Source organism: Oryctolagus cuniculus, chromosome 6 (genome assembly GCF_051225735.1).
Source record: "Oryctolagus cuniculus isolate XC-2025 breed Fujian yellow rabbit chromosome 6, ASM5122573v1, whole genome shotgun sequence".
Classification (NCBI taxonomy): domain Eukaryota; kingdom Metazoa; phylum Chordata; class Mammalia; order Lagomorpha; family Leporidae; genus Oryctolagus; species Oryctolagus cuniculus.
Genome location: NC_142872.1, coordinates 15,444,733 through 15,456,586, shown reverse-complemented (window position 1 = coordinate 15,456,586; position 11,854 = coordinate 15,444,733).

Sequence of the window (11,854 nt, the reverse complement as noted above, 5' to 3'; positions counted from 1 at the left end):
GACAGTCAAAGACCAAGTAGTTTGGTTTCGTGGATTTGGGATTCATAAAACCCTTGGTTCCGTTGGGTGAAGAAGTGGAAAAATTCAATGGGAAGAAGGGAAAACAGAACGATGTATGAGAGAGAAGAGAAAGCAGTCACTGCCTGGCTAGAGAGAGCAAGCAGGACAAGCTGGTGGAACGAGCGGAGACGTAAGTGGATTCGTGGTTAAAGGCACAGAAGAGTCTGCCTTGAGGGCAGTGCCACCCTCTTCAACTCTGTGGTCCTGTGGAACTGCTAAGCCTTCGTCTCTGGGTCTGTGAAACAGAGATGAGAGAGATGCTTGCATCGGAAGTGAGAGAGATGCGTACATCTTTAGCTAGTTTTATGTTTTAACCTGGGGAGGGTGGGAGTAGGGATGCGATTACCTGACGCCCTGGATGGAACAGGATTGCGTGAGGTGGTTCTCGGGGTGATGTTGAACTCTCCCAGACAAGCTCCGTCGTGTTTGTTGAGCTAACCACATTCTCCATGAGTAGGTTGTCTGCCATCAGGTTCTGCATGAAGGAGGTGCCAGACAGGCAGGCAGGCACACACACAGAGGATAATAGTTGGAAACATACATAAATGCATCTCTCACTGTATGAAGTACACTGTATGAGTGCACTAGCTGATTTGGCCACGACGTGAATTTTAGCAAAGCAAATCCCATTTCCCTATTGAAACCTATTGTAAAATCAGTTCCGTATCCATGGAAAAAATTCCCAAGGCACTAAGTCAAAAACTGTTACAGGACAGCCGCAGCTTCTTTGAAGTATGTTCAGCATTTGCAAGCATTTGGCACGATTTTGTCAACTCTGGGATTCGTCTGGAACCTATCTTTGCAGGAAAGATTGGTTGATGCCTAGGAAGGGTAATCAGCCCTGGGAACTAAGCTCCCCTTCTCCTTTGGCCCCGGTGTTTACCAAAGTCCTTGGAAATAAATTCTGTGCCCTATCCCTTTCTTAATCCAAAAACTGGGCATATTGAGTTCGCTAGTGGAAGGCTAGAAAGAGGTGGATCTTGTGAGGTGACCCAGCCTGAGGGTCACAAGTGGCTGGCGGTGGTCTGCAGAGCTAGGGCAGAGCCCTGCCACTCTGAGCGGTTCTCACAGAGAGGCAGTTAAAGCCTCAATCAGTGATCCACCTCCATGTGTTTGTCCTTGCAAGAAAAACCACACATTTGGAGAAGCGTGCTTATAGGAGAAATCAGTCAGCTAGTTTCAACTGCATATGTATTTGTTTGTATAGACTGCTTGGAAGTGACTTCAAAGTGTGTGGGTTACTATTTATTTTTGTTCCTTCACTCTAATTTATGGAAAGGCATGATCTACTTTGTTAATTTGCTCTGTGCCAGAGAATATGATTTTTAAAAAATGGTTATATATTTGCTAGCAAGACTATCACCCTATTTCAAGGGAATCTGTTTACTACTTTTGTAAACATTTAAGTTCAATACCAGGGTACACAGTGATTTCACAGATGACATGAAGAGGAATCGGTAACATTCTATTTCCAACATCTTATTTGGATGTGCAGTATCAGTCATGATGGAAAGTATTTTAGACTACCGCGTTCTTGTTCTGAAGGATCCCATTATCTAAAACGATCTTTGCTTTTGACTCTTTGCTGTCCTGTGTATTATATAACAAACAGGGCTGTATTTTCATTGTATGGCACTTAATGTTCTGTACTGATTTACTGGACGTCAATCATTTAATTCTGTGACTAGAATAGGCATAAAGACTTCCTTGTTTGATAAAAGGTACTTAGTGGGGCTGTACCTGGATCCGGAATATCCTTGACTTGCAGCTACATTTAACACTCATTTGACTTTCAACACTGGAAGGGAAGTGGTTTGGTGGAATTCATCACAAAGTGCCTTTTTTATCTCAAAGAATGAGACGGAACCTAACGCATTGGAAGAGAAACATGAAATTTGGTATCGGAAAGTCTGGTTTGACCCTAAATCTGTGCCCTGTCAGTTCTACATCATTGGGCAAGTTATCCTGAATGACATCAGTTCTCTCATCTATAAAATGGGGACAGCAAAGGAAAATGGGCACTAAACAGAATTAAATAGATAATGAATTTTAAAGTGTGTTGAAGCTGCTTGGCAAATGTTGCCTTCTGCTTTTCACTCCTCCCCTGTCTCAGGATAGCAGCAAGAGCTGTGTGGAGGAGTCAGGGTCTCCCGACTGCTGAAGGGAATGTGTTTGCAAACTTCTGATTTCTCTGACAAGAAATAAACAGAACGTTCAGGTGGGATGATTTCATTATTTTTTTTTTCATTAAGGAATTTATTAATACATTAGGTTCTCAGGGTCACAGCAAATGCCTAATTACTACAACACAGTTCTGATGCTGATGTGCCGTTAGTACAAAGAGAAGAGATTCAATGTAGTTTACAGATCAAGTTATAAGAACACAATGATAATTCCCTTCCTCCCTCCCTGCCTCTCCCTCCCTTCCTCCCTCCCTGCCTCTCCCTCCCTCCCTCCCTCCCTTCCTCCCTCCCTTCCTCCTTTCCTTCCTTCCTTTCTTCCTTGTTTTTGAGATAAAATTTTTAAATCCCATTATAGCCAAAGGCTTAATGCTCCCCCTGAATAAAGAGGTGAACAAGCAAAAAATAGAAAGACCCTAGCTCAATGGGAAATTTTCACTATTTAATAAATCCAAATCTTTATTGCAAGAGAGTCTGATTGAACCAGAACCTTTCAAATCCTTAGCTTCAGTTCCTATACGTTCAGTGAAACGTTTCCGAATCGCGTAATCTCCATGTAAGAAGAGATTTTAATTTTCATCGAGTTTAGCTGCCCACCTCCTTTTGTCATCTCTGTTCTACAATCGGCTCTTATCTGCACCAAAGGGGAGCAGAGATCTCTTTGGGGCCCACTGGGCTGGGAGTTCGCCTGTGCAGCAGAGTGGTGGGCTCTGACCCAGTGACCCTGGAATGGGCCTGATGACCTGCCCTTGGGGAGGTCCCCTTGTTTGAGCTCTTCCTGCACTAGGGCACCAAGAGGACCACTAGGGATCCTCCACCCTGGATAGCTTGTCGCCCAGGTCCGCTCTTTGTGGTCTGTGTGGACAGTAGATCATCTGCTGCCTTAACCTTGCTGGCACTAGCTGTCCCTAGTCTGAATTCCCCAGGCTGACAGACAACTAATGTGATATTCTGGTTTATCAGCTGTTAATGATAATCTCCCCGCTTGGGGTTCCTCTTGCCTTAAAGGTGACTCAGAAAATACTACTGATCTGGCCAGCAGGGGCTTCCTTCTTTGGGAGTTATCTAGGCCACGTCTCTTCCCTTCAGTCACATGAGATGATTTCTTTCTGCAAGATCACCGAGGGTGAGCTTTCGTCATCACTGAAGCAGTGGCCGTGTCTTTGAACTTTGGTAACTACCAGAAGGAACGGAAAGTTTCCGCATAATATTGCAGTGACCTGGGAACAGCTGAGTCCTCTCGCCTTCACTTGAAATGTCTTGGCTGTTCAGTGTCTCCAGAGAGGAAAAGCCAGTCCAGCTGCTTCATGTGTGAATCGGGGGAACTAGGTCCTGCCAAATGACCCCTCTGCGTGGGGAGCTGGAACCTGTCATCCCTACCAAGGCAAAGCGTTGCTTTTCAGAGAGCAAATGCCCAAGTGGCTTGAGGGAGCCTTGTTTTGAAACACCAACCACAGCCATAGAAAACCTGTGTGCAGAAGAGCTGGAGGCTGTGCTATGAGAATTAGAATCAGTGATTAAGTCAAATGGATTCCCGAGCAGCTGTGTCATCACCTATGGCGATACCTCATCACATTTGTCCCCAGGAAATGCCAACCTTGTATTTCACTGGATGTTCTAATCAATTGTCCACTTGGCACCTGTGCCTCTCCCATTGCATCCATCAATTCACTCCCAACCCTATTATTTTTTCAAGTTTTAATTTTTATTTATTCGAAAGGCAGAATGATACACACACACACACACACACACACAGCTTCCACTACAGAGCTTCACTCCCCAAATGGCTTCAACAACTAAGGCTGGGTCAGGCTGAAGCCAGGAGCCTGAAACCCAACCCAGGTCTTCCACGTGGCTGGCAGGGGCCCAAGTCCTTAGGCTATCATTTGCTTCCTTCCCAGGCTCATGAGCAGGGAGCTGGATCAGAAGTGGTGCAGCCAGAATTCAAACAGGCGCTCTGCCATGGGATGCTGGCATCGCAGGGGTGGTTTAACCCCTTCTGCCATAATGCTGGTCCTCCCATTCCTGTCCTTAGCATGTTTAACACATGACACTTTTATTCCCCAAGCAGGATTAGGCCATTATGTACGGGGACTTTAGTAAGAAAATGGAGACAAGTGAGAAAACTGCCCAATCTCTGGATGCCCTGGATAAAGGTGGCAGCCACGCTAATACTGGCAAACAAACTGAAACCGAACTACAGACTCAGAGGGTCCTGGGCGCCAGCCACGACCCTGGACCCCCTCTCAGACAAGTTGTTAAAGAGGCTGCAAAAGTCGAAGCTCATTTCCCTGTGTGTGTGAAGGTGCATTTCCCCAATCCCAACAAGTCTCGCTTTCAGCTACTGTCACTCAGCAGACGGGAACTCCATGGTGGGACATTTCAGTCTGAAACAGTGGCTCCCGTTGGCTTCAACCTGCTGCCCCAGAGAAGCGCGAGGCCGGGATCTGGCACCTTGGCCTCCCAGAGCAGGGGACAACGCGTCTGAGTTTACCGAGAGACCGTGAATGGTGGCACTTGCTGGGTCCCACACAGGGGTAAAGCATGCTGCTTGGGGATTAAACTCCTTGTTTGCTGTCCTTTTGAATCCTGATGGCCCACTGAATGTTGAAGCTGCAGAACATGATGTATGGAACCAAGATGCAGTGGACGGCGACATCGAGGGTTATGCCAGATGATAAAGGGGAAATATTTGTTACAGTTGGCCCCTGATGTGAAACGCGAGCAGGAGCCCTGGCCCCATCTTCCCGCTCCCTCTCCACCCCCGGATGGCCCCCATCGTGTGGCCATGTGTTCCAGGAAAGACCCACGACGTCCCATTGTGGATGGAGGCTACGGCAATGTATAGCCAAGAAAATGTGCCTGGACTTCGAAAGACTTGTCTGCTTCCTTTCTGGGAAACTGTGCTGGTTAGGCTGTTGGTGCTACTCCTGAGAAGTAGAAACAAGCTCAGGATGGAAGCTGAGTTGCTACCCCTTTTTGCGAACTGAACAGATTTCCAGCACAGGTGATGCTAAGAATCGGCTCAGCGTAACTCTCAAATGGGCAGTCGGAACCCCGTACAACTGTGGTTGGATGCCTGGTCCACGAATGGTGGCGGCCGTGCCTCCACACCGTGAGGCTTGCCGGGATGCACAGTCACTCACTCACAGGGAAGAAGAGAGAGATTGTTTTCCTTACGCCAAGTGTGCCCTTTCTTAGGCTTCTGCCCCCGCCTCCTACCTCCTGGGGGCCCCACGTCTTTGCCAGCCCTCTCTCCAATGCTGCCTTTGCTCCTCATGCGAGTAGGATCAGTTCAAGCCTTCGTTATCCTAAAACGTCTCCATTTCATCCCCAACGTCATGCCATTTCCCATCAAGCATCTTGGGTTTCTGTCGCTCCGGCTCCCCTTGTTCACCAGCTCGCGACACTTCCCTGCAGCCCATGTCTGCCGTGACCTCTGTGTCTCATGACCACTTCTGGGTCTGTCTCCGTGGTGCTACTGTCCACCTCAAAGCTGATAAACCCACAGCCCGAGTCCCCTTTGTCCACTCCACCACGTCTTCTGGACACCCTGTGCCTTTGCAGGATGCTGCAGCCCACGCACACGCAGACCCCCGAGTCACTTAAGTCCTTCTCCTACACACTCAGGAACGTGTTCCTTCTCTGCGATCCCTCTTGTACGCATCTCCTACTTTCTTGTCATCACCCCAAGTCAGCTTCTCAGGCTTCCTTGCTATGACCTTCCTGAATTACATGTCTGAACTCCTTTACTTTGGGCCACTCTATCTACTACAGTAGACATCCTGCTACTCAAACACCAATGAGGATTGGTAGCTCTGGGTTAAAGGGAAATTAAAAAGGAAGTCCATCGAAAGGGACCCTTGAGTGATGGGTCTCACATATCTGAAAGGCCTTCTTTTATCTTGGAGCTCTCAAATGTGTGGTCATCAGCCACCTTCCGGCCCATTGATTCTTGCTCATCTTTTTGTTCTTGAGCATTTTAACTGCTCAGTTTCTTTTGTTTTGATTTCTTTTAAGTAGAGTAGGTCCTTACAGAACTTTCGAAGAAATCAGAGAACAAAAGTCCTGTTAGATTTTTCGGTATCTCATCCATCGTCGGCATTTTCCGCATTCACACCTGATTAGAAGACACGTTTAAAACCCTCTTTCAGAGAAAATATGAATCTCTTCCTTCTGCCACTTTTATTTTACACTGATCTGAATATTCATTAGATTGCATCATCATAGTCACAAAGTCAACTTGGGTGAATGGGTTTGGGAGCAAATGCAAGGTGCCCTTGTTGACTAGCTCACGTCATTAAGGAGAGCGGAAGAACTCAGACCGTCTGTCCAGGGCAGAGCCAAGGCCAGGGCTGGGAAAGCATCAGCCAGACTAGGATTTGGCTGTTGCAGGGTGGGGACAGTTAACAGCGTCGACTGTAGTTTCAGATTACCTGGAGTGAGCCCTTGTTGTCCAGGGACCTCCCCTTTGAGGCTGGAGCAACACCTGTCACCTTGCAGCAATTTCTGACTTGGCAGAATGGCTGCCCGTCTGGCATCCAACAAGGGAAAACATCAGAATCTTTCCATTTTTTTAAAGTCTTTCATTAAAGAAAGAAAGGTGTTTATTTATATTTTACTTGAAAGGCAGAATGTCAAGGAGAGAGAGAGAAATGTTTCATCTCTCCATCTGGCTGTAATACCTGTGGCTGGACCAGGTCAAGGCCAGGTGCCTGGAACAAAATCCGGAGCTCCCATGTGGGTAGCAGGGGCCCACATACTTTGTGTCCAGGGACCCACGCACTTGAGTCATCTTCCACTCTTTTCCCAGATGCATTGGCAGGGAACTGGATCGGAAGTGGAACAGCCGGGACTCAAACCAGCACTCATATGGGGTGACCATGTTGCAGGCAGTGGCCTAACCTCCTATGCTACAATGCCAGCCCCAATTTTTTCTTTTGGCAAAGACGTCCAAAAAAAAAAAATCATATATGCAACCAATACCACCATGAAAAAAAAGAGAAATGAAGATATTTATATATACATGTGATTTTAATGTAGAATTTCCACAGCCACATATTACTTCCTGTTTAATGTTCAGTAGCTTCGAGGCCGATTTGCCTGTAAAACAATTGTATAATGTTGTTCAGCATTAGATTGTGGGAGCCTCATTCTGACATAAAATATTATGATCTTGAGCCTTTCAGTCTACCACGATTTAATGCCTACCCTGGGAATTGGTGTCCTATTCCCAAACTGCACTCACTCCTGGAGAGGAAAAATAATTTATTGAGGGAAAAAGTCATAAAAGAAATCGAGTGTACTAATCCATGGATTAAAATATAATTTAAAAAACTCCAGCTTAAGAGTTCATCTGTGAAATGATTTCACCGAGTCTCATCTGCTGTGAGTTTGGGCATTGCTGAAACCCAGAATTGCCTCCTTTTAGCATTGAAAAATGTTTCACAAGCCCCAAACCAGCCCGACCCCATCTTGCAATTCTTAAAAGCAGGGCTCTCCATCAATAATCAAGTCCACTCACTTGGCCTGTTCCCAGAAGCTCATTGACTGGGAGACAATCCGAGGTTCAGATTTCATTGACATGCAGAACCTGACCCCATGGTTCTCACAAGGCTCTGGGCTGCGCCCCGAGGAGCCTGCTTGGGCCTGTCCCCTGGACCTGTGTCAGTGACTGCCCCCGGGGAGTTCGGAATCATCTGAGATGCCGCCGTGAACTCTGGTGCACGGATGACTTGTTTTTCCAAAAGGCACGCAGGCTGGCATTACTGTGCAAATACAGGAAGTTGACATGATCTCATTCACCGGCCTCTCTTGGGTTTGTGTCGGGGAGGTGGCCCCTGCAGAATGGGAAGTCTTTTTTTTTTTTTCCAGCCACACATGGCTGTCCGCCTCATTTTCCTCATTCTTAACCTTTGCCTCCTCCTTGGAATGAAGTGTGAAATGCTGCCCTGCCTCTGCATTCTTTCTGCAGATCTTCCTCTCAGCAGTCAGGAGAGGCAGAGCTCAAGATGCTTGCTTGCACACGCAGAAAACAATTCCCACGCACCGTGCGGCTCTCAGCAGCCAGCGGCGGCTGGGAAGAGGCTACACGCGAGGATGGGCGCAGAGAACACTCCTTTCTTGTTGCGCACATCCACCTGGTTAGACGTCCCATTTATTTTTTTAATTTTTAAAAACTGTTCAATTTTATTCAAGTTACAAATTTGATGTTTTTGTGGGTTTTTTTGTTTGTTTTGTTTTTGTTTTTTTGTTTGTTTGTTTGTTTTGACAGGCAGAGTGGACAGTGAGAGAGAGAGACAGAGAGAAAGGTCTTCCTTTGCTGTTGGTTCACCCTCCAATGGCTGCCGCGGCCGGCGCACCACGCTGATCCGAAGGCAGGAGCCAGGTGCTTCTCCTGGTTTCCCATGGGGTGCAGGGCCCAAGCACTTGGGCCATCCTCCACAGCACTCCCGGGCCACAGCAGAGAGCTGGCCTGGAAGAGGGGCAACCAGGACAGAATCCGGAGCCCCGACCGGGACTAGAACCCGGTGTGCCGGCGCTGCAAGTTGGAGGATTAGCCTAGTGAGCCGCGGCGCCAGCCAAATTTGATGTATTTCATAGACACAGATTTCGTAATTTAGTGGTACTTCCCACGGCCCCATTTAAATGAGTGCTAAAAGCTATCGTGTAAATGATTCAGATTCATTTAATAGTACTGTCTTTGAATAAGACTTTTCCTGAGAACCTGTTTTAGCACAAGCAGAAAATTAGTGATGAGACAATAGTACAGCAGTCACTTGGCCTGCTGTGTTTTACATGTGATGCTTTGTTTTCCTTTTTCTTTTTTTGTCTTAGTTGCTGTACATAGTTTAGAAATGTGAATCCTCCCAGGGACAAGAGGATGCTGAGAAAGGTGGAGACACTGCTTTAACTGTTTGTCAGACAGTTAAACCCACATTCTGTCATGCTACTCACAGACTTTTTCTTTCTTTCTTTTTTCAAGATTTATTTTATTTATTTGAAAGGCAGAGTTACAGAAAGAGGTAGAGACAGAGAGAGAGAGAGAGAGAGAGGACTTCCATCTGCTGGTTCACTCCCCAGATGGCTGCAATGGCTGGAGCTGCACCGATCTGAAGCCAGGAGCCAGGAGCTTCTGGGTCTCCCACATGGGTGCAGGGGCCCAAGCACTTGGGCCATCTTCTACTGCTTTCCCAGGCACATTAGCAGGGAGCTGGATCAGAAATGGAGCAGCCGGGACTTGAACTGGTGCACATATCGGGTGTGGTGCTGCAGGCCAGGCTTTAACTCACTGCACCCTAGCATCGGCCCCAGCTCTCACCAACTTTTTTTTGTTCCACTCACAGACTTTAAGCGGGTCTTTATCACGGTCTTAGGTGATGGCCTGGTGGATCAGAAGACATTCTATTTTCCTGGCCAACTTCAAAGGAGAATGGAATAGCTCTGTTTCTAAAGGTACGGTGCTAATATGGGCTGGCAAACGGGGATTTTGTTTTTCTCGCTGATTCCCATGTCTCATCTCCCCAGGGGAGAAGAGAAAAGAGGAAACCGTACCCTGCATGAGGGTGTGGGCAGAGGCCAGGGATGGCGGCGGTGGCTCCTGCTGGCGCTACAACGCCGGGCAGTGTCGTCACATGTCCTTCTTCCTTCCGCTGGCCTCTTCTGAGTGGCCGCACACCAGGAACCACAGGGACAGAGCCGCCGTGGAGCTGGGTGCTCACTCTGCGCTGTGGCGTTGGCAGCTTGCGCTCTCCCTGGAAGCCACAGGGCTCCCCGAGCTCCCATGGGGGCTGCCGGGAAAGAAGCCACGCGGACCCCTCGCTTCCTTTTAGAGACTTTTTCTTTTTTGGTGTCTTATTGTTTTAATATCCATTACTGAATTCTATTTACTAATACTTTTAAAAGCATTTTAAAAGACACTGTATGCATGTCAAGAAATGCACTAAGTATACACATCAATGAGTTGTTTTTTTGTCATCTCATAACCAACTCATAAGAACAAAGCACTACTCGGATCTGAACAGTTCTTGCTACACTCTGCCTCTCTGTTTCTTCTTTTTAAAAGATTTTATTTCTTTATTTTAGAAGCAGAGTTACAGAGAAAGAGAGACAGACAGAAAGGTCTTCCATCCGCTGGCTCACTCCCCATATGGCTGAAACAGCACGAGTTGGGTCTACCCAAAGCCAGAAGCCAGGAGCTTCCTCCAGGTCTCCCACGTGAGTGCAGGGGCCCCAGCACCCGCACCACCCTCCAGTGCTTTCCCAGACCAGAAGCAGAGAGCTGGATCAGAAGAGGAACAGCCAGGACACGAACTGGCGCCCATATGGGATGCTGGCACCGCAGGTGGAGCCCCAGCCTACACCACCACAGCGCCTGCCCTTTTTTTTTTTTTTAGCATATAAATTGAGAATATTGTCATGTACAAGGTATGATTCAATGAAGCAACATGTTTAACTATATCCCAAATGATCTGCCAGCCACACAATTCTTATCCTCTCTCCATATATTAACCGCCACAAATAACAGAAACTACGCTGGTTTTCTTTTTGGGTCTTGCTTGTCTCACCATAATGACCTCCTTTGCATCCTTTTTGTAGCACAGGGCAAGATTTCTTTTTTTTTTTTTAAGGATGAGTGATATTACATTGTGAGTATGTAGAGCACATGGTTTTTATCCAGTCTTCAGTTACTGGACGTTTAGGTTGATTCTGGGATTCTGGGTTGAGCTGCTATAAACATGGGAGTGCTGGTAACTTTCATATACTGCTTTCATTTACTTAGGCTGTATTTCCAGGAGTGAGATAGCTGAGTCACGTGTAGATCTATTTTTAGTTTTCTGAGGAATTGCAATATTGTCTTCCATTTGATTGTACCAGTGTACATTCCCACAAACTGTGTGTTAGGGTACAAGCATTTGTTATTTTTTATTTTTGGGGGTGACAGCCATTCTAACTGGCATGAGGTGATAACATAGTGTGGTTTTTATTTGCATTTTCCTGATAGCTAGTGATCCTGGGCATTTTTTTCATGTGTCTGTTGACCATTTCTATTTCCTCCTTTGAAAAGTACCTGTTCATATATTTTGCCCATTTTTTTTTAAACTGGGTTGTTTGTTTTGTTGTTGAGTTTCTGAGATCTATTTTTAATCCTTTTTTTTTTCTTTGCTCTTTGATGGTTATAATGACTTAATAGCCTTTTAGAAGACGAAATAAAGGAAAATCCTATCACATTTAATGTAATTATCTCAGTACAATTGGCTTTACTCATTTTTTAAAAAATACAGTGTCATCCAGGCTTCTAAACAAATTTATCTTTATGTAGTTAGTAACTACAATGTATCATTTTTTAAAAAGATTTATTTTCTTTATTTGAAAGGCAGAGTTACAGAGAGAGAGGCATAGAGGGGGAGAGAGAGAGAGAGAGAGAGAGAGAGAGAGAGGTCTTCCATCTGCTGGTTCACTACCCCAAATGGTCACCACAGCTGGGCTGAGCCAGGTTGGAACCAGGAACCTGGAACTCCATCTGGGTCTTCCACACAGCAGCAGGGGCCGTCTTCTGCTGCCTTCCCAGGGAGCTGGTTGATGAAGTGGAGCAGCTGGGACTCACACCGTTG